The sequence below is a fragment of the Triticum dicoccoides genome, chromosome 6B, assembly GCF_002162155.2.
Source record: "Triticum dicoccoides isolate Atlit2015 ecotype Zavitan chromosome 6B, WEW_v2.0, whole genome shotgun sequence".
Taxonomy (NCBI): Eukaryota; Viridiplantae; Streptophyta; class Magnoliopsida; order Poales; family Poaceae; genus Triticum; species Triticum dicoccoides.
In genome coordinates, this window is record NC_041391.1 from 562025 (window position 1) to 585733 (window position 23709).

The 23709-nt window shown below is 46.1% G+C and overlaps 2 non-coding genes and 1 pseudogene across 2 annotated transcripts; all 3 read right to left on the minus strand.

Annotated features, from left to right (window-relative positions):
• Positions 1-437: 437 nt before the first annotated feature.
• Positions 438-525, minus strand: LOC119327042. Its single transcript, XR_005158370.1, has one exon. It is a non-coding gene; the product is annotated as a small nucleolar RNA R16 (small nucleolar RNA).
• Positions 526-869: 344 nt separating this feature from the next.
• LOC119327099 lies at positions 870-961 on the minus strand. The gene has a single exon (XR_005158382.1). It is a non-coding gene; the product is annotated as a small nucleolar RNA Z43 (small nucleolar RNA).
• A 6523-nt stretch (positions 962-7484) lies between these two features.
• The window catches only part of LOC119323747, a 27637-nt pseudogene continuing 11412 nt past the window's right edge, over positions 7485-23709 (minus strand).

Genomic DNA, 23709 nt, shown 5'->3' on the forward strand with positions numbered 1-23709 from the left:
ATGTACAGACTACAAAGGACTACTGTACGTACTGATACATAATCTTTGGGATCTTCTGTCCAACAAAATTATAGTACATGCAGTTTCTTCAGAAGGGTACCGTACAACCAAACTCTATCAATACATTTTAGCCCAACTGCATATCTACTACGGTCAACACAGGGCTATAAGTTCAGCCATGACTGTACAAATACAGCTCTCTCTTATTGATTAATAGATCTTTGTTAGAAGTCTGAGTGTATATTCTCGAAAAACAGCACAGAGGTGATTCATGAGTATTGTATTTCCATGAAAAATAAAAAAGAATAAAACAGTCAATTGAACAGATCCAACAACCTAGGATGCCCACTTCTGACAGTTTCATATCACTTGCAACCCTATTGCACGCCTCGATTGATAAATTTGTGAATGAAAAAAATAAATAAATCATTGTAATGCAAGGCATCAGATAATGAGCGAAGATTATTAGTCCACACATTGAATTGTCCATTGGGAGTGTAGGATATCTGACCATCAGTTGCCAGCAGTAAAGCCAAAGAATTCGAAATTTTTGAGAAAGGTATATTACAACAGAAAATCTCTCCATTTGACTCCAGAGCAACTGCAACGCTGCATAGGGTTGGTAAGTAAACCATCTCACTAATCATCATTGGTATCACACAACCACGACACATTAAATAAAACTGTAGATAAAAATACGAGCAAGGTCATTGGCCTCATAGAGAAGATTAGATCATTCCACATGAAGAAAATTCAGACATATGCTTGTCTACATTTTAGGTTAATCCTCAGCCACTAACAAACAAAAACACTACAGAAGCAAATCACTTAAAACACAAGAACACATCAGCAGAAGGATCCAGAAGAGAGGACTCAGAATATGGGTGGTGATACAACAGAATGGTTGGCAAGGCAAGAAGATGTCATATTTACTAAACTTGTACACTCCATATTTATGTCATTCAGATAAGCTACAATGACGATAAACTACACTCCATTCAGAACACAAGGTAGAGATTGGCAATTTGAAAGGAAGGCTATTTAACTACCAAAGTTCCTACAAATTGTATCCTATCCCTGTTTGTACAGTTGATATGACTAATAGATGCATAAAAATACCTGATAATGAGCTAGCAGGTCGATATATCATTAAATAGGGTAGGTGAACTGTACATAGTGAAGAATTCCAAGGAAACCATGTGTCGATTGAACCCTACAAACATTAGAGTGCCAACGGTGTCAAGTAAAAGTAATAAATGCATCTATACTATTCAGTTGGTTAGGTACACACTTAAAAGTCTAGAAAATCTCTAGAGACACAGTCTTGTTCTAAATTTTAAGTGATATCAGGACCGATGCAAAATGTCCAGCCAATAGTTTGACATTCAATTTGTAACCTATATTATCATATGAAGAAGTAATCTGCTGAGCGTAAAATAACCTTCTCGACATGGAAAATGATCGTTTAAATCAGGAGATAACTTATTTGCAACTGAAATGGACTACAGTAGAGTAGTACGAATGTACACAAGACTGACGGTGTGTTTCTTTTCTCATTCTAAGAGAAGTACAATTGGGCTTGTGCTTCCATATGGTAATCACAAATGACTAATGGAAGGATGATGTATAGAAGAGCAACCAGAAAAGGCCTATGTACCTCTTACCAGGCTACAACACCACTGTGCATGAATAGAAGCAGCTTCTTGAAGAATCCACAATTTTAGCTACTTACCTACCAATAAGATAAAATAATAAATCAAATCTAGGTTTCATCAAACTTGCATGCTCAAAAAAATAAGATTTGGCATATCATTTGTGAAAAAATGACCAGATATATAAAAAAACAAGCAACCTGACATAACCTCAATTACAGATCGAAAGTGAGAATAAGAAGAAAATGCAGAACACAAGTAAAATGGTATGACAAAACTCAAGATCTGCAAAAATACTCACATATCCAGATACACTTGATGTGATGCAGGCATATGGCTATGGACATCTTCCAATGGCTTTCTGTATTTGTTTTCTTTTTTTTTGGCCCTTCTGTATTTGTTAGTAGTACAGTAATTGCCGAAACATCCACCAAACCTATTAAAGTTTGTTTCACTCTGCAACAAATCATTATCCAATTCAGTCTGCTAACAATCACACAATATATATAATAATATAAATAGAAAATAATAGTAATTGATGGCTAGGGTTTTGAACTTTACTACTTGAAAGACTTCTTTATTTCCATGAATGAAAGCGGACTGATTTTTTAAAATAGATTAATAAACTTAAGACCAAGTGGAAAAAAAATCACTAGGATTCTAGAAGGTTCATCGTTGGGACTTAACATCTGCAGGGAGAGAGAGCTTACAGATGTTTTTGTTGCCGCCATGGATGGCTAAGAGAGATGGGAGCAGCAGCCACCACGCTCCTAGTCGCCAGAAGATAAGGGAGCAGAGACCGCCTGCCTCGTTATGAACCATCAGGACCGATGTGGCCTTGTCCCGCTCAGATCTGCTACCATGGGAGGGGGAGAGGGAACTGGGTGGGGGCAGTGGTGCCATCGGAGGGAGGGGAGAGGTGGCCTCACTGGGCGCTTGGGCACAAACAAGAAGTGCCGCCGCCGGCACCTGGGTGAGAGCATCGGTGCCACAGGACCGCCTCCACATGGGAAAATAGCTGTGATGTGGGTATGGTGATTGACTGGTGGGAGGAAGAGATGGACAAAGTGGTGGAAGCGTCGCCGGATGCGAGCGTCGCCGCCGCCGCTCAGATCGGGAGAGAAAGAGATAAGGGAGAGAGGGCAGAGAGATAGTGGGGCAGTGTTTTTTTTCGTGCCGGTGATGATGTATTAGGAGATGGGCAGTGGGGGCGCGCAGCATGAAATTTCGGATGGGCTTCGCGCAAACGAATAATTTTGGCGGCCCATTTGCCAACCCATAGTCAGTCGGTTGGGAACATTTGCCGACCGACTGTGTGACGAGAGTGCAATTATTACCCACCAACAGTTTGATGCTATACATTTCCGCATCCCTGACGGACAGTTGGTCGTTACATACGTGTAATACCGACCAACAGTCAGATAAGAGTTTTACCAACAAACAGTCGGTCGGCGAAACTTGACTTTTTCCAACACACGTCAGTAGGGAATGCAGTGTCATGGTGTAGTGAACTCACCATACATAGTGAGCTGAACATGCAGATACAAACGCACTGTGATAAGAAGTCGCAAGAAGTTTTTGCTGGATCGGATCATCCTAGTATAACAACGTGCAGGATTAGTGCTTGTAATAAAATGGTACATAGCTTTTGCAAATTCCTAGACACGCCCGACAGGTGGATATACTCTTGTGTATGTGATGATTGGATCCTTGCTATGTGGACGTTGAGGATACATGTGAAGTGGCAACACATCAGAGAAATTGTTGCATATCTTTAATAAAATCATTGTTTGTGCTTTCTCTATTGTCTTAAATATTCTTTCCTTTGTGACTTCAAGGGCATGGTAGTTATGGTCATTGATAGAAATGTTGTAATCTACACACATACATTCCAAAGCTACTTGGGCAGGTTTCTCTTTGGCTTCATCTTCTGTGTCAGTTGGTTCTCCTTCTAATGTCATTGAGGATTCTCTGCGGCTGTCTTTTTTCACGTGGAAGGCCTATCAACACAGATGCTTGCAGCATGCCCCATGAACATACCAGTGAGTAGAGCCTTGTATTGTAAGCCAATTGCCAAACTTATTGTTTCAAGAATTGGACGTCTCCAAACATATACTATCAGGTTCTCATGCTGCATATAGAAATATTAGATATGGGCTGATCTTCTAAGCAACTTAGTGTTAGGTGCTTCCTCTTCTTCTTAACTTGGTTTCTCACAGAGGATGCTCTCTCTTAACTTGATTCCCCTTGTACTGCGTTTAATTGTGCGTGAACTGTGACTTTCCTTCGTAGCGTATCGACGGTTATATAGTGGGTACAAAAGTGGATGAGTCATCTTTGTACATCTTTCAGCTCACCAAATGGCACACATTTCCTGTACGGTATTTCTTCAGGCGACACGCTCGGTTCCACATGGAAGTAAGAAGAAACACGGGCAGCTACTGGCCATGTTGTGTACAAAGGCCACACGGTTCAGGTCGTAGCTTTGCTTCTTCAAAGTAGTGTATCTCCTAAGCAAGATAGTGGGGAGATTGGGTAATGGATTGCAGAAAAACTAAGCGGTGGCCTCCCACGACTCATTTTCTTTTCTGATTGATGCCATGCATGCATACAACGGTAATGATTACAACGACGTGACTACGTAGCATGTAATCTGTTTGTAGGATTACGTGCGTGTTTCTAATATTTGGTGTACAAAAACATTGAATCTCCTTGCTGTAACTACGTGGCCGCTTATTTTTTGCGAATGATTCTATTTTGTAGTTTCCTTCCAGGAACTTAATATCATTAAAATTACTGAACTCTATGTGTGTTTATATATGCACTCGTATGATTATTTAATGAAAAATATTAAGCTCAGGGTTTCACTAGTCGATCACACTTAATTAAGGTGTGATTCTCAGTAGCAGAATGCTTAACTACGTGCCAACGAACTACACACAGTTGTTGTTGCAGTAGGTGATACAGCAGGTGTTGCACTTCAGGGTGTATTCATTCTTGCAGGCCTTGCACGACAGCGAGTTGGCGCGGGTGGTGTTGCACCCGCTGGGGATGGGGCTGCAGCCGCCTCTGCAGATGCCTTCGCAGTCGCATGACTCCCGACAGCCGGTACGGCAGCTCCTCAAGCAGAAGTCCGTACACTTAGAGAGGGTGGTGGCCTCACAGCTCTGGACGCACTCCAGTGCATGGCCCAGCTGCGGCGAAGTTGGCCCCGCTCCATGTCGAGTTGCACTGCAGCACACAATTCTTGCATGCCGTCGTCGCAACGGCCTGTGATCCCATTGCCAACAGCACAACTGTTAGCATTAATCATGACATGAGTTTCTTAGTTGCATGCTAGCTGGATGGTCAGGTAATGCGGCTGTTGAGGAGAGGCTGCACAAGTCCTGAGGATGATCATGCATGTAGCCAGCGGGTTGTTAGCTGGATGAGATTAGTTAGCTAAGTGTGTGGTGGCCGGCGTGGGTGTGTGTCCCCTCTACGTGTTTACTTGATCATAGAAGAGGTAGACCCAGTAGGAGTTAGTTTACACACGTGTGTAGTCTTCCATGTACTCCCTCTGTTCGAAACTACTCGTCCAAGGAATGAATGTATCTAGATGTATTTTAGTTGTAGATACATCATTTTTATCCATTTTTGTGACAAGTAATTCCGAACGGAGGGAGTATGTTCGTGTGTGTCATGAATCAAGTGAAGAGAAGATAACAGCGTTCGTCGCCGGGGCGTATGTCGCCACAAGTACTCGTGTGCTTGAGTTCGTGTCGAGTTTGTCTCCTTCCGTCCAGTTTTCGTGTCGCCGGAGGCTGCTCGCCGTTCGGAGGGTTCGCCCCAAGAACAACCACCAGCATGGCTAACACAACTGCACTTGATGAAGCCATTAATTGTAAGGGGCAGCTTAATAAGCTATGGTAGTAGAGAGCCAGATAAGAAGGAATTTGAGACAAGAGACGATCTCAAGAGGTGCCCGTATGATAGAGCGATTGTTGGTATTTATAGCCACCGGGGCCACATATAGCTAAGAGATGGCAATGCACTACAAAATTAGGAGTCGTGATGTTATTGTTCGAGTATGAACTACTTGCAAGCATTGCTAACTCTAGTCGCAAGTCAAGTACGTACCTTAGTCAGTAGGATGTGTTTATGCAAGCCACAATTTTTATTGGTATAACTTGGTTATGATTGACATTTACGATGTAGTTTAGCATATATTAGTAGCACAAAATAGCTCCTAAGCACATGTTGGATTCTGAGTAATAATATGTACACTTTATAATTCAGGAAGTTAAAATATTAGTAAATGAACTAAATATGGTGGAGGATATAACCAAATCTGAAGAAAAACGGAATTATAAATAGTTGTATTCCTTGATTATGAGACGATGTCTACGTACTGAAATAGGACAAACCATAGCTTCATCAAATTTTCTATGAACTCGTCCATTTAACTTGATGATCAATTCTATGATTTGATAGTGGTGCGGCAAAAGCGTTATGTCAAAGGCATTCAAATGGTTCCTTTCCCATTCAAAAGCGCCCTTCGTTTTGTTATTTTTCTACAATATAGGTGATACATTGTTGGAGCCAGAAGAAGAAGATGGTGCAGACGACATGACGTACGTCATGCTGCTGCAGATTTTCTTATTGGAGTCAGCTAATTAAAACTCATACGAACATAAATGTGTGGCTCCAACAATACATACAGTAGGTAATATATGTATCAATTAAGTACAGAAGATCCATGCAACTTGTATTGCGAATACAACTTGTCTTTTTAATATATAAGTAGTAGGAAAGAAACTGCAGTCCAAGAAATATGACCGCGACAACTTTGCCGCCCAAAAGATGCAGCGACGTGTCCACCACTGGAGCCAATAACATTCTTTAATATGATTATCAACTAAATACAGAAGATGCGAACCACTGGAGGCAATAACAAGGTCGACGCTACTTGTTCAGGAAACATCACTGGATCTTTTTAATCCATACTCCATACTAGTATTACATCAACAGGACCTCCAATCCCACGGCAAGATGTAGTGACGTGTCCACCACCGGAGCCGGAGCCATATCGCTAATAATGCTCATCCCACCAGAATCTTGCCGTGCCTCAATCAGCTCAACAAATCGCCTTGTGTTAGCATGGCATTGTGCTGAAGCTTGGTATCCATTCCCTTGATAAGTAGGCTTATCATCTGGTTCAGAACAATAATAATCCGCATCACTAAGCAGCATCTCATTGTTACCATGCTGAACAAAGGGATCATTGCTGATACCAACAGAAAAGTTAGTTGATGGCAGGATACAGTGCAGCGGGGAGGCGAATGCTAGTGTCAGCAGGTCAAGGGAGGAAGGTGAAAACGGCTGCAAGGATTCCAAAATGGCGAAACCTTCACCGTGTCTGACTGGCTGCCCCTCTGACCCGACTGCAAGATGCAGTGACGTGTCCACCATCAGATTCACAGGCACCTCATCCTCGATGCACAGCTTACCAGAAACTTTCTGCTCCTCAATCAGCTGAAGTAATTGCCTTGTGTTAGCCCTGACTTGTGCTGAAGTTTTGGATTCATTCACTTGACCAGCAGCCTCTTCATCCTCTTCATTACAACAATCTTCTCTTTTATCCTCTTCATCCTCTTCATTATAACAATTGTCTTCTGAAAAAGAAAAACATTCAGCCCGTCCGCTTTGGCACCCTTTTCCGACCGCAAGACACAGTGACGTGTCCACCACCGGTGCTGGAGCTGTATAAGTAGTAATGTTCATCCCACAAGAATCTTGTTGCGCCTCAATAAGGTGAACTAATTGCCTTTTGTGATCAGCATGGGCTTGTGCTTAAGTTTTGGACACGTACACTAGATAAGCAGCCTCGGCATCTTCTTCGGTAGAATAAAATTCTTCATCATCAACACTGTCGTAATCTTCTTCAGTAAAATAAAATTCTTCATCATCTTCTTCTTTGTTGTCATCTTGCTCATAATATTCTTCATCACTATATTCCTCTAGATATTCTGGCTCGTGCCTGTCAAAGTCAACGTAGATCACAGCTCCAGGATGATGTTGCTTGAATGCTTTCTGCAACATGGCTTTCAACTTCCTATCGTGTTTTATTTTTTTGTCTCTGCACCTATATGAATTCCAGTGTCGTTTCCACTTGTAATCATCCCAGTCCTCGGAGCCTTTCACTTTGACCTGCATGTAACCCTCCTCCAGACATAACCATATTTCTTTGAGGGTGTGGGCTGGTAAGTGCTGGATGCCAACCGGTAGGAATTGGGGAGTCATCTCGTAACGGAACCACATGACAAGCTTCTCTAGCTTGGGCATAGCCCCGGCCTGAAAGGTCAGTACCGCCTTTGGACAGCGCAACCTCAGCTCTTTGAGTGCTTTGAATGCCCCGCCACCAGGAATGACTACCCTTTCTTCCTTTTGGAATTCAAGTTCAACATGCAAAATCTCCAACTCGAAGAAGGCAAGGGAAGACAGTCCCGAAACTAAATTGAGACCATCAGCCACCTCCCACACTGTAACTGAAAACTTGTGGAGGTTGCTGAGCTGGCTAATCCACCAGGGGCACCTTTCAAACCTGAAGCCGCCTAGATTGAGCTCCCGAATAGCAGAACCATAAGGGAATAGGGGCCTGCTGCTCCAGTATTGGGGGACATCAAAATAGTATGTATGTCCGACAGTAAGGATCCTGAGGCTGGAGGAAATCTTGGAGATGGATGAGTGCAAGGCATCCATACACATAGCTCTGGTCGGTTCCTCCCATTCATCAGAATTCCTCATATCGATCTCAAGTCTTCTCAAGTTTGCCAGCTTGCCGAGGCCCTTGATATTCTCTGCCGAGCTTTTATCCAGACGTACGCCTTGGAGGGTGCGCAGAGATTTAAGCCTCTCCACCCCATCAGGCAATGCCATACCAGACCAACATCCATAACTGAGATGTGATAACCATCGCAAACACATAATATCCGATGGATATTTTTCGAAGATGCAACCCTTCAGATCCATTGTCTCCAAATGATGCAACTCCCCAATTTGACCAGGTAGCTTCAACTTAAAACCATCTAGACGAATCGTTAAGTACCTTAGCAGAAACAACCCAGTGATAGCAGTGACGTCTAGACCCTGCTGGTTTAGTGGCTGTATGTGCAGTACGCGGACATACTTGAACACCGGCAAATAAGGTACAGGTGAAACGTAGTGAAATAAGGCTGACCGAGCATGTGATATTGACCCTTTGACTATTTCAAAAATTGCACTATCCTCTTTAACATTGCAGTAGACCGAGATTCGACGGATCTCCCCATGTGCCCATGCTCTCGAACCATCAGCTATATGACTGAAATTCTCATCAGATGACTGGATCTCATAAGGTCAAGAATTATATCATGTACACTGCACGATAACACTTCATTACTGTACTCTTCTATCCTCTCAGGTTGGATCATACACATGTTGATGAGCTCTTTAAAGTACTCTTCTGCAACGTCTTCTACATCTAGCTGACCATTTGTACTCAACACGAAACCCTCAGCTACCCATTGCCTCAATAAATCATTTTTGTCTATCTTGCGATCCTCTGGGTACATACAAACATGAAGCAGACATGTCTTGAGATGATCAGGAAGATGTCTGTAGCTAAGATCCAATATTCGCTCCATATCTACGAGAGGAGAATTGTCCCCATCAAACATGGCTGTTAAAGACTTCCTTACATAATCCCATGTTGACCTTCTACTAGGATCTTTAGCTACAAGGCTTGCTATGCTGATAATAGCAAGCGGCAAACCATGGCATTTTTCAAGGATGACACTCAAGATGTCTTCTGGTACATCAGGGCAAGCATCTTCCATACCAAATATTCTACTAAGAAATAGTATTCTTGAGTCTTGGTCATTGAGTGCTTTCATCTCAACACAGTTTCTACTGCTGCAAGCAACATTAGCAACAGAGTAAATCCTTGTAGTTATCACCACTCTACTACCAAGATTGCTTTCTGGGAAAGCTAGTTCAATATTACTCCATGCCGAGGACTCCCAAATATCATCAATTACAATGAAGTACCTGCAAACATAATAGTAGGAAACAAAAACACTATAGATATTTTTTTATAAAGGTATATCAAATGATATGGTATACTAAGTTTTCCAACATACTTCTGCCCTTAACTGAGTCCCACTTATTTTTTATGCCCTTACTTATCGACATTGCTAAGTTTTGCCCCAATCCCATCAGTTTATGTTGAAAAAACCCGTTGGCCGTGTACGTGCACTATTTTGGTCAGGGTGAAACCCGTTGGCCGTGCTTTTGGTCCAAAATACTCGTCTTACTCCACCTCTACCACGGTGATGTCTCTATACGGAGGAATGCTTAGAATCTCAGGCTAGTGTTTTTAATGATCCGAGGCTAGTGTTGAGGTGATGGAAGCTGATGTAGCAGGCCTGGATCATGCAGCTCTTTCGGTATGATACCTAGGCGCCAAACTAGTTATGTCGCATGAGGTAATCTGCATGCTCCAGGTAGTTCCCCTAAGCCCCAACAAACAACTTCTCAACCTCTAGGTACCACTCATCATTGCCCTTCCAGTACCTCTAACCAGCATTGTTTAGTCCCTCCAGTACGGACAACCCACGCATCACCACCAGGTAGGGTAGTTCCACATCCTCCATTATGGGTAAGTACATTAGTGCTATGTTGGGCTGGAGCAAGTCCCTCGCGGTTGCTCCCCAAGCGACGCCAAGGATGAAATCTAGAGCCGCCAATAGCACCCTACCTATTGGCCTTTCCTCCGCTATTGCCGCCAGCCTAGGACGCAATGGAGGTGGGGCACTATCAAAGGGGAGTGGGGTGTTCTACTGCTAGGGGGGACCTCATGTTGGGTTATTGAGACCAAGGGTCGGGATTTCCGGGTTGGCGGCCCAGTGGTGGGTTGGTCGAAGATAGCAGCGGGAGAATGCTGGTGTGTGGTGCGTCTCCGGGTGACACCGGTGGCTCTCCTTAGTTCTCCTTCCCCGACTCATTACCATAGATCACATTGGCATTCCCCTCCAAGATCCCATGACCATGTCGCTATTGAGTCTCGGCGATTCTGGACGCAATTGTTTGCCGGTGTCAGTTGTTCCTATGTTTCGTTGGCTGACTTGTCTCCACGGACGAGTCATCAATTCGACGACGGGTGCAGGAAGGTCGAAGGGGCTTGGACCTTCAGATCCAGCGAGGTCCATGATCAGCATCGCTAATGAAGGTGCATGATGATGGCCATGTCCTTGACGCTGGTGTAATCTGCTGCCACATGCGAGGACGACGAAGGTAGTGCCAGTATGAGATGTTGTTGTCTAATGTAGATCCGTTATTCATGCCTCTTGTAATATCGGAGCCAAAATTTCGAAATATCACACACTAGTGATTTTGCCGGTGCATGTGACATTCCTCCCTTGTCAAATTCTATGTCATATTGTGTTGTTGGAATCGTGGAAGTGGAGAAATAGCATATGATGACTTCGAGTGGGTGGTGCTTCTCAAGTACCCTGTCTTGACCTCCGCGGTAAAATGCCTATGTGAGACTCTGGTGGCTATACCTGGCAGTGGTGGTGTTTTTGCATTGTTACATTGTTGACGGCATTGCTTGACCTTGATCTTCAGAGTGAAGACCCATGCTCTGGCCTTTGGTGGTTGGATTTGGTGACAGTAACGCTTGTGCATCGTTCCCTTCCGGAAGCATTGCTCTTGGAGATCCTTTCTCGTAGTCCTTGTGTTGTCAAAAGATGGTTAGTGTCAATGGTCGTCATTGGATATCATCGATCGTTGTTTTGATTGCTCTAGGTTTTTCGGTTTTCTCTCTTTGTCTTGGCATAACTTCGGTCTTGTATGACTTAGATCTTTGACATTGTGATCCTTCTATGTGTGCTTATGCGTGTTAGTGTTAGCCGCATGCATCTTAGTTATGCAGAGACCGGGTGTGCTTATTGTGATTGTATCCCTCAATGCTATATTATGAGTCAATAATAGACTTTGTTTGTCGAAAAATCAGTAACAATGGTACTGATAATGGCATAGGTGGTAAGTTCAACTTGGACATCTTAGATCAGTAGCATTTTACCTAAATGGCTTGGTAACTGCACAATTGCCGTGGTGGTGAGAATGGTCGGTGGCAACTCTTAACCGGTCAACAATGTGTTGAGATTCATGCAATGTTTGTTTCCGTGACTCCAGTTGCGACATTTCTCTCTTTCTCTCTTCCCTCTCGTGGATGGCTCTGTTCTGATGTTGCACCAGTCTCTCCTCTGTCCCTGCTCCAAGTCGTCACCGTTTGCAAAATGCGCTGTGACTCCACCTTCCATGGCCTTCCCGAGCGCCAACACTGCTGCATGTGACTTCCGCCAGATCTTGCCGCTAGAATTGGAAACGAACTATGGCACGAACTATGGCTTGGGTGGAAGTTCAACTTGGACATGCTATATCAAGAATAGTTTACCTAAACGGCTGGTTAACTACACAATTGCGGTGGCTATGACAATGGTCGGTGGTAACTCTTTACCAGCCCACAATGTGTTGAGACTCAGGCAATGTGTCTTTGCATTTACAACCTGAAAATTATACTATTTCAGTGACTCCAGCCCCGACCAGTCTCTCACTCCCCCCTCTTACGTATGCCTCGTAGTCTGCTGTGATGCTGCACCTCTCTCTCCTCTACCAGTGCTCCAAGTCGTCACCGTTTGCAAAATGGGCTACGACTCCACCTTCCATGGCCTTCCTGAGTGCCAACAATGCTGGATGCGACTTACGCCAGATATCGCCAGTCGAATTGGAATGGAACTGCGGCACGAGGCGATGGATCCAAAGTGCCGCCCCAACGACCACCATGGACTGGCAGACCACAGGCTGCAGCTATTGGATCTGCGCAGAACAACACCGCTTGTCAATACTGAGCACGGTGAGTTTGTCCATGGCCTCCCCCAGCAGCACGATCAATGGAACCTAATGTTCTGCTCCGCCCCTACTACTGATCATGACCACGCAACAGCGCCGACATTTGGCGTTAACACGTTCACAAATGGATTTGGTGCAAAAAGAATTGGTACACAATTTTCATACACTTGAAAAAAATTGTACCCCCATAACCACAGCTAATAAGATATGATTTGTGGTGCATACCTCTTGTTCTTCAGTAATTTGTGAATTTCTTTGATGAGCTGCTTTTCATTCAAGGTTGTTTTAATGGAATCATTGGAAAGTTCATCAATAATGTCTCGCAAAACTTTCATCTCATTGGGTTTCTGACCCACGGAAACAAAAGCCATGGGATGGAATTGTCCCTCAAGCTTGACATACACTGCCTTCGCCAGAGTTGTCTTGCCTGATCCCCCACCTCCGTAGATAGAGAATATTCTAAGCTCCTGTTCTGACACTTGAGAGACTTTCTTGATTAGGTCATCCCTTGGCTCTTGGATGCCCACAAGCTGCTTTGAACGTTGGAATTGGACCAACATGCGAGGATCAATGTTCTTGGTAACTGTGGCTGCTGCATTAGCCACAAGATCGTCCACATTGCATTCTTTATGATTTTTCTCCTTATCCTGAACTTTTTTGCACATGTGTTGTTTTATCAAATTGCCAATCTGGTGGTGACTCTGACCCTTCTCTAAGAGTAGGCACATATCGTGTGTGAGATCCTTAAAGTTACTCTTGCTAGAGCCAGGTTCGCTGTGCACCAAGAAGCCATCCACAAAATCCTCTAGGTCATATGACATCTCCCTAACATTACTGGCCCAATCCTTGACTATGACAGCGAGGTTGTCCTGCTGCACATCTGACAGCTTGTGTAGTACTTCTTGCATCTTCTCAACTCTTTCGAGAGAGACTTGATGTCTTCCTTGACGCTCATGTCCAGGTTGAACTCATCCTTGAGGAGCTCGCCCAGCTTGTGGAGCAGGCTGCCCATGGCCCCTCTTGTGACATCCATGGCTCGATCACTAACTCTCAGTAGGTAGGTCTTGTTCGTAGGTTGCCTGTGTGAAAAGTTCTCTGGTGGATGGAAATTACGACGATCTAGCTGTCCTCGTGTGCCATCTTCATAGATGCTAGATTTGATGGCCTTGCATGTTGAAAAATGAAATAGTAAGATTAAGGAATAAACTCATTTCAGTATGTCGGGATTAATTGATAAAACTAACCTTGCGCTTGGGGGGGACTGCCTCGACGGTCATATCGGGGTCTTGCCCTCTCTTGCGACTACCCTTCTCATATACAACCAAGATATCTACCTCATCAACCACTTTACCAGGAACCTCTTCGTGGAATATATATCGAGTGATATCCTCATCTCTAAGATCCCCGGTAACTTTTGTGCTCCGCACGATGAACTTGTCAGCATTCTCTATAACTTGCGGTGCACATTCCTGTGGCTGCGATGTTATTTTAACAAGACAATCGTTGTATCCTGGCTTCACGATGCCTTTGTCTGGCTGTATGGTGTAATGCTTGCTTGGTTTTTCAATGTTGAATGCAAAAAAAGCCTTTGTCTTGTTGGTTAGCCTAACCGACCATGACATCTCCTTGTTATTCTTAAAACTAAAAGGAAGCTCGAGCGGCTCAATACCAAGCATGTCATCTTCTAGATAAGTGCTTTCCTGTGAGAAAAAGAGAGACATGTTATCAAAAAGTGGACATTTATTCCCAGCTAAAAAGAGTGTACAGTTTATTTTTAGGAAGTTTAGAACATCAGCGGGATCTTAGTTAAAGTACCCAGCGATTTCAGTCCATTTGACGGCTACATCAGGTTAAACCTGTTGACTGTTAGGGTCTGGTACCTGATTGGTTTTTTGTTTTTCTTCTTTGGTTTCTTGCAAGTGAAATGCGTCAGGCAACATGTGTAAGAAAAGTCCCACCCCCACTACATATGTCTCTCAACATGAAAGCATGCCATCTCATCATTAAACATGCATGAAAATAAGACCCATCTCAACATGCAAATATATACGAAAATTTTCATTCTAATATGCTATTTATATGTAATAAAAAAATTACGGGTGATTTAATAAACATTTTATTTTTATATAGTATCAAACATAATAAATTATATGCATTTTTTAGTTTTAGCTTTTTATATTATTTCTTCACATATTCATGTTTTAAGAAAAAATAAAGCACATATGGCATCGGACGCGGGTCCACCTCGTACGTAAAACACGGAGAGGCGATTGCATGGCGATCGGCTCGATAGCTATGGTTACGGTTTTCCGACCGGTGGTGGTAAGGATCGCGGCGGCACGGGAGGGGGTGACGGCGTCTCCAAGCGTGTTTGAGCCGGTGTGCAGTTCTCTCTCCGTCCAGGGAGTCATGGGGGAGAGGAAGAAGGAAGGAGTGGCAGCATTGAGGAGTTCAGCGCCTGCTCATGGTACGAGAGTGGCGGCGGGGGCGAAGACACAGAATACCGCTACTACACCGCGGCCGCCGGTGCAAAAGGAGGCCATTGAGCCAGCGATGCGGACACCACTGGGCTCCCATAACAGGAACGCCTCCCTGTCCCCAGGCTTGACGGCTCGGCTGGGAGGCTTGGTGTTGACGGAGAAGGAGGCTAAGGGTTTTGTCTTCAATGAATCTAAACAGGAACAAGTTCGGCCGGCGAAGTGGTTGGCAATCGGGAAAGCTTTCACTCCCAGGCCGATGAATAAGAGTGCGTTGGAGAAATCCATGGCAAGGGCTTGGGGTCTACATAGAGAAGCGCAGTTCAAGATCATTGGGAGGAATTTATTTGCAGTGACTTTCAGTTCAAGATCATGGCAATTTGATTTCAATGTGTTAGTGCTCAAGGACTATGATGGAGTAACTAGGCCATCTGAGATGACATTTGAATATGTGGATGTCTTGGCCCGGGTTGAAGATCTGCCAATAGACAAACGACCACAAGCATTCGGTGAGGGGCTTGGGAATTGGCTGGGCAAGATTGTGCGGGTGGACGTGGAAAAAGAGGGATACGCACAGGGTTCAGAGCTATGGTACAGAGTTAAACTGCCTATTCTTGAGCCTCTTGTAAGGGGTTTTTATTTGAAGATATCTGAAGACGACCTGGAGAAAACTTGGTTTGATTTTAAATATGAAAAGATTCTGCATTGTCTTTGATTGTGGACGACTAGTACACGGGGAAAATGGTTGTGTCCCGACAGTCGATCCAGATCAGCAGTGGAGGGAATGGCTATGGGCATCCCGGGGTCGCTCGTTGGCTAATAAAGATGGGTCTTACCATGGTCCTACAGGAAGCGCTAACAGTTTTGGAAGTGTGAGATCTAGTGAGGGAGAAAGAAACAGCAGGAAGACAGGAATAGTCTGCGGTCTTCCTACGAAGCGCAACTTGCACAATGAGTTCACTACTCCGGCCGTTTCCCGGACTAGTGGGGAGGGCAAAGGGGTTTGTGAGGATGACAATAACCCCAATAAGCAGAAGCAAGGAGTAGAGACTATGCGGGAGAGGGATCTTCGGGATGATCTAGAGCAAAAGAGGGAGAGAGAGCTGCGCTCAAAATTGCGACAGCGGCAATAGGAGAAGCAGGTAGAGCTAAGGTCCAGGTATAGGCAGTACGGCCAGTGGGATCATGAAGTTGTTGGATCATCAAGCCAATTCAGGGGGGAAGAGTGTAAGCAAGGGTAGTATGTGCGGAAGCCCATGCCAGGGTACATGACAGAGCAGCGCTCTCCAGGTAGCCCAAGACATGAGTCCCAGAGAGAGAGGAAGACGAGGCCAAGACAGTACTGGGTTGCTAAAGGTGATTTGGATAGGCAAGAGGGTAATGGTACGTTCGTTCGCGACACGAGGTAGAAGACCTCATCTGTGTTTGATCGTATTGAAGAGCACAATGATCCATCGGCGGACCCTGCGAGGCAGGGCAGCCGGTCACAGTGAGTCTATTGGCCTGGAACTGTCGAGGACTGGGGTTGGACTCGACAGTTGGCAAGCTTAGAGACCTGATACGGTCGTACAACCCAGCGGTGGTGTTTTTATCGGAGACAAAAAATAAAGCAAAGGCAATTGAGAGACTCAAGTGGAGCTTATAGGGTTCAGGCAAGGAGTTGTGGTGGATTGTGTTGGCAAGAGTAGAGGGCTCATTTTGTGGTGGAGAGATCATTTGAATGCGACAGTCAGACCGTGGTGTCAATACTACATAGATACTCAGATGGAGGTGGATGGGAATACCTATAGGTTCACTGGAATCTATGGGGAGCCGTGTGTGGAAAAGAGGAAGAAAACGTGGGAGGTGTTGAGGTATTTCAGGACCCAAGATAATCTACCTTGGATATGTGTTGGAGGCTATAATGTGGCAATTGTGCAGAAGGAGAAGACCGGTGGTAATCCAAGGTGCATTAGACAAATGGAGGAGTTTCGGGACTGCTTGGCCGACTACGGTCTTGCGGATATGGGGTTCTCATGGTACCCATTCACATGAGATAATAAGCGAGAAGGGTCGGAGAATATTCAAGTGAAATTGGATAGGGCAACTTCTTCGTCTTCCTTCATGCAGATGTTCCCGGCGACCGAGGTGCAATACATACTGACTGAGGGATCCGATCAGCAAGCATTGTTTGTCCATGTTGCATCGGCACTGGTCGACCAATCGGCGCGGCCGCAGCGACCCTTTCAGTATGAGGCGGCATGGACTAGACACGTGGAGTACGAGGCCATGGTGACCAATGTATGGCAAGCGGCTCCTGCGACCAATCATCAGCAGCCGGGGATGGATGCCGCATGTAAGCAGCTAGCCCTGATGGCCAAAGCCATGCAAACTTGGAGTCGGGAGGTTTTTGGCTCTATTAAAAAACAGATTAGTCATTTAAAGTGGCAGCTAAAAGATGCAAACCAGAACGGGCAATACGCATAGGCTACGGGCATGAAATCAAGGATATCGAGGGTCAGTTGCATGAAATCTACGAAAGCGAGGAGATTTATTATGAGCAAAGGTCAAGGGTGGATTGGCTACAATATGGTGACCAGAACACATAGTACTTTCAAAACAGAGCATCGCATAGGAAGCGGAAAAATATAGTTAAGGCGTTAGGGAGAGAGGATGTGACTAAATGCACGGACGATGAAGGTATGCATGCGACGGCTCCAAATTTTATGCTCATTTGTTCACATCAGAGGGGTTTTACAACACATTGATACACTGGTCACAAAGGATATGAATAGGAAACTATCAGCACTGTTTACAGTCGAGGAGATTGAGAAAGCGTTATTTCAGATGGGGCCATCTAAAGCTCCGGGGCCAGATGGTTTTCCGGTGATGTTTTATCAACGACACTGGTCCTTAGTGAAGGAGGAGGTGTGTGCTGCCATTCGGGACTTCTTGGCAGGGAGGACGATGACGGATGGGTTTAACGACACCGTCATTGTGATGATCCCAAAGGTGTGCTCACCAGAGATGCTCACTCAGTTCAGACCAATTAGCATTTGCAACTTCCTCTATAAAATTGCGTCAAAAGCATTGGCAAACAGGCATAAGGAGGTGTTGCCATTGTTGATTGCGGAGGAGCAGAGTGCCTTTGTCTCGGGGAGATTAATCACGGATAATGAGTTGTTGGCATATGGGTGTGTTCACGCTATCAGGAAGAGGAAGAGGAGGAAACCACTTGTGCAATTAAGCTGGAAAAGATGAAGGGTTAAGACAGGGTGGAGTGGATCTTCTTGGACCAGGTAATGACAAAACATGGTTTCTCTGCTCACTAGAGAGAGATGATTATGAGGTGTGTAAGGACTGCGAGTTTTTTGGTGAAGTTAAATGGGGCCTTTTCTCACAGATTTGTCCCATCTAGGGGCCTTTGTCAAGGTGAACCTTTGTCACCATACCTTTTCCTGTTTTGTGTTGAAGGTTCTTCAGCTTTGCTAAAGCATGCGCAGGAGGAGAAGAAGATTAAAGCTGTATCGTCTGGGAGTACTGGCCCCACGGTCATTCATCTGCTATTTGCTGATGATAGTATTGTCTTTCTGGAGGGGTCCCAAGATAATTTTCACTGCCTGCGTTCTATCTTGCAGGATTATGAAGAGGCATCCAGACAAAAAGTTAACATGCAGAAATCTGCTATGATTTTTGGGAAAGGCAGTGAGGATGGGGATAAAGAAATTCTCAAGCAAGCTATTGGTATACCATCTGAGGCTCTTAGCGAGAGGTACTTGGGCCTACCAACGGTGGTGGGAAGATTCAAGGACGGGACGTTTAAGTACGTCAAAGAGAGTGCACAGGGGGAAGTTTCAGGATGGAAGGGCCAGGGGCTATCCAAGATGGCCAGGGAGGTGTTGATCAAATCGGGGCTTCAATCTACTCCTATTTTCACCATGAGCTGCTTTCAGCTCACAAAGAAAATGTGCGGGAACCTGTCTTCTATTTCTTCAAACTTCTGGTGGGGCAGGACAAATGGTGAGAAAAAAGTACATTCGATTGCATGGGATAAAATGTGCACGAGGAAGCAAGAAGGCAGACTTGGGTTCAGGGACCCGGAAGCTTTTAATCAAGCGTTGCTTGCCAAGAAACTTGGAGGCTGCTGCAGGTACCGAATTTGTTGTGTGCAAGAGTGCTTAAGGCGAGGTATTTCACAGACGGCTCCATTCTCAATGCCACTTGCCCCGACGGGGGGTCCTTCACGTTTAGGAGCATTCTGCATGGCCGAGATCTCGTGCGGGATGGGCTCATTTGGCGCATTGGAGATGGATCCCATGTTCGTATTCATCACGATAACTGGATACCCCGCAAAGGAAGCCTAGAGCCACTGGGCCAGGTGTTTGTTCCCGGGCACGACAAGAGTAAGTCACTTACTGAATGATACCAACTCAGGTTGGGATCAAGCAAAGGTGCAGAACATGTTCCCACCAGCGGAAGCTTGTGAGATCTTGCAAATACCTTGGGGGGGGGGGCGACGGTGGAGGACTATCTTGCATGGAATCATACGAAGAATGGAGTTTTTACAGTCAGGCCGGCCTACCACCTTTGCATGGATCAGAAGCGGGCCAGAACTGGCAGGCCGGGGTCATCATCTTCGGTTGTGAATCATAGAGCTTGGCTGAATCTGTGGGATACGGTTGCACTGGGCAGAGTAAAAATCCACACATGGCGACTCATACGTAATGGGCTTGCGGTGGCCTCGGAGCTTCCTCAACGAAAGATCAAACCCAGGGTTTTCTGTGTAGTGTGTGGAAGAGAAGAGACGAATTTACACAGGTTTTGGAACTGTCCCCACTTGGCAAAATTTTGGAAAGTATTGTACTCGGAATAGGGAGCACCGGCGGCGATCCCGCTAGAGTCAGTATGCTCCCAGAGTGCGCTATCTCAGTGGCTCCTGAACTGGTTTGCTGATGCCTCGGATGATGCTCAAGCTATAAAGGTCTAGGGTTTATATGCTTTATGGTTGGCACGAAATAATGAGCGAGAAGGTAAGAGGATCGAAGAGGTGGCGGACACGGCTGGGATGGTTCGAAGGTTAATGGAGGAGTGGCTGACTATAAATGGCAAAGCGAGCAAAATTCCTCGAGTGATTCCGGCCCAGAGGTGGAGCACTCCAGAGGAAGGATGGGTCAAGGCGAAAGTGACCACGAAAGGAGGGGACAAGGGGGGCGTTGGCGTGGTTTTCAGAAACAATGAAGGAGCTTTCATCGGAGGAGTGTGCCACTACTATCCGCTGGGCGGTGATCCAGCAAATATGGAGCTCCAGGCATGCAAAAGGGCGGTGCAACTTGCGGAGGAGCTCAACATCACTAACCTGCACATTGAGATGGACTGCCAAGAGGTGGTACGCAATCTTCAGGGCGAGGAAACAGACTTCTCCGTGCTGGAACCAATGATCAAGGAGGTGAAAAACATGCTGGCGACAAGAGAAAGGTGGAAGGTGTCTTGGGTCAGGAGGACGGCGAACGGCGCCGCGCATGGGCTAGCTGAGGAGGGGGTAGCAAATAATCTTTGCAAAGTTTGGGTGCATGAACCCCCAGATTGTATTCTGCACATTATTTCGGCAGAAATTCCTGCATTCTATGAATAAATAGAGACGAGGTTGATTTAAAAAAAACACATTGAAAATGTTGCCAAGTATTTCCACAACAACGTGAGTACTTGCTAGTTGGTACACACCTTTGTTACACTATTATCCCTCTGATCTTAGCACTAACGTTTCTCTCAGTTCAGTTAATACTCACCAATGAATAAGGCGACATGCATCCCTAAGTCAAAATTCAACCATGAATTAGATCAATATTATACATATTGTGGATCAACCGAGCGTTGGTCAACAGGAGAGCCCAACGTTCCGTCGCGTCCAAGAGGAAAGCCGCGGCCGAGTACGCCCTTGAGTCTGCCGCCATGCAACACAAGGTCGTCGTTAACAACAACGAGGATCTCATCGCCAAGGCCACATAACAAGCGACGATGCACGCCCTACTCATGGTAGGGTTGTGCTGACCCACGACAACAATTCTTTTGGACGCTGTCATGGCCACGGCGAGCACAAGCTCATCGGCCGTTCACCCTCCACAGGGTCAGTCACCGAGCTCTTTCATAACTCGACAGACGCCCGGTGTTCGTCCGGCGCATGCTTCACCCGGTTCTCCCCGTCGCCGGACGACGCCGTGATCGCGCCGGTCACCTCAGCCAAAGAGGTTGTCATCGACCTCAACGTCACGCCTAGGTCAAGTGGCATCGACCAGTCGCCTGCCGTGATGCAGTGAAAGCAGCCGATTCCTATGACCAATCTTCCCGAATCCAGCAACCTGTTCAACGAAATGCCCAACCCAACGACACTGGAAAATGACCTCGACTTCTCTAATTTCATGGAGGAGGTCATCTATAAGGTCCGTCATGAAGTCAAGCACAAGAGCCAAGGCCAACCCTTCAATCTCGACCAGACCCAAAGCCAAGATGGTCGCGCCTAAAATGGGGCTGACCAATTCGGTGACCACAGAGAAGAAGAGGCTGACGGCCATGGCAACTCATGGCATGAAGACATCTATTACAAACAGGAAGAAGTGGGCATTGATATCGAGAGTTCCACGAGCGCAAGAAGTTTAAACCATACCAAATGGAGAACAGGCGTGGGTGGGTCTCTCTCGACAAGCGTTGGAGGGTGATACAACAAGAGTGCAATAAGTTTTGTTCCAATCTTGAGGGCATCGAGGCCCGTCCCGTGAGAGGCATCGGCATGAAAGCCATGGTATGCCGACATGCTTGCTTATATTGATTGTCCCATACCTTGCTTATTCTGGTATGCCGACATGCTTGCTCATTTGTAGGTCTTCCAAGTTTTGTAAGCAATCAAGGTCCACTATGAGAGCAAGTATTTCAACCTCACACATTGTTGGATGATCATCAATGAAAAAGAGAAGTTCAAAGCGCAGTACGCTGCCATCAATGTGCGTGGAGGGATGGAAGCCTTTGAAAAGCATGGTGAGGGCGAGAATCCACGGTCGGGGAAGACCAACTCTAAGAAAGAGGACAAGCGCGAGGCGGCGTCCCTTGCCTTGGAAGCTACTTTGCAAGGCATGATCGCCAACAAAGACCCGAGAGAGGAGAAGTGCCCACAAGACAAGGAACAACAAATTAGGGACTTCATGGAGATGCGAAACGAGAAACTCGCGTTGGAGGCGAAAAAGCAATTGAAGGTGCTAGAGATCCAGGCCACCAAAGCAGCTACCAAAGCAAGAGAAGTCCGGCTCGCTTGCATGACGAAGGGGGTCGAGATCATGAAGGTGGACTTGAGCACGGTCTCTCCGAGAAAGCGGTCTTGGTTCGAGAAAATGCAGGCCGACGCGTTGAGCTTCGAAGACGAGTGATCCATACCACGGTGTGCGGGCAGGACCACGGCCGAGATGGCGTGACCGAACTACATTTTCATTTTGTGTGCTGGCATGTGAGCTCGCTCACTGGCGAGTGCGCCCAGCTTGAAAACTGTGTATTCTTTTTGTATGCTGGCAAATGTATGCCGGCCGCTGGCATATCGCCGACCTGAACTTTTGACACTGGCATAGTAGATGGCATGATGTGTGGCCGCGGGGAATTTTAGCATTAAAAATTATTTATGCGCGGACGAAAAATGGGTTGACGCGTTGGACGCATGGCCGACTCATTTGCAAAAAGGGGAGGACACGCCAACCCATACCGACAAAAGGCAGACACAGCGTGAGTCTATTTGGATCGCGCGGTGGGAGTTGCTCTAACCCCGCTAGTGATTAAATTGATCATGTGAGAGCACACGATTCACTTCGTCAACGCCTCACTTCCCGTCTAATCAGCCGCTTGTGCGCGTCTCCACAGGATCCCTTGAAGGTCGTCATTGAGTACACACGGACCTCCACCGATCGAACCTTGGGTTTATCACTGTGTTATCCCTTCGGACCGCAGTGTGGCCGTCTTGAGGTCCTCACCATGGTTGTCCGACTCGCACGTTGCTGCTGCGCCGTCCCTTCAGGTCCTGAGAGCCATGGCACGCGGTTCACCGTGTGTCGACTTTGACGTGGTATGCACCGCGTCGCATCCCTAGACAGGGGAACGCTACTCTTCGCGTATGGTTTTCATCACGTTGTCGGGTTGTTCGCCTATTTCGAGCACCGTCACATCGCTTTTAACTTAGCCACCGTCACTGCCGCTCTTCTTCTGCCGCCCCCGCAGCTACCCCCGGTAGCCGTCGCAGTCGCCGTGCACATCTTCGTCTTCGTCCAGCACCAGCTCATCACCAACGTCGCCGTCATCTTTCCCGACCATTTCATCTACTGCGACAATCACGGGCAACATCGGCTAGTGCTGCAACCGTCGTTGAGTCCTCCACTGTCGGCTCCTCCGACCTGTCGTACAGCTCGTGCAGGTCTCCGTCTATGCATTCCCGGGGCTGGTAACACCGACGTGTGCCCTCATCCACGACGTGTCCCTAGCTTGACATTGACCATGGCGTCTCTCCCACGGCTACCTCGACCACTGCTACATTATGGTACACTCTCAACTACATCAAAAGACTACCGTCTTGCTTAAGCAACCTAATTTGTTTCCACTCAGCTATAACTTCCACGATGCATCGACCGTTATGAATGTGT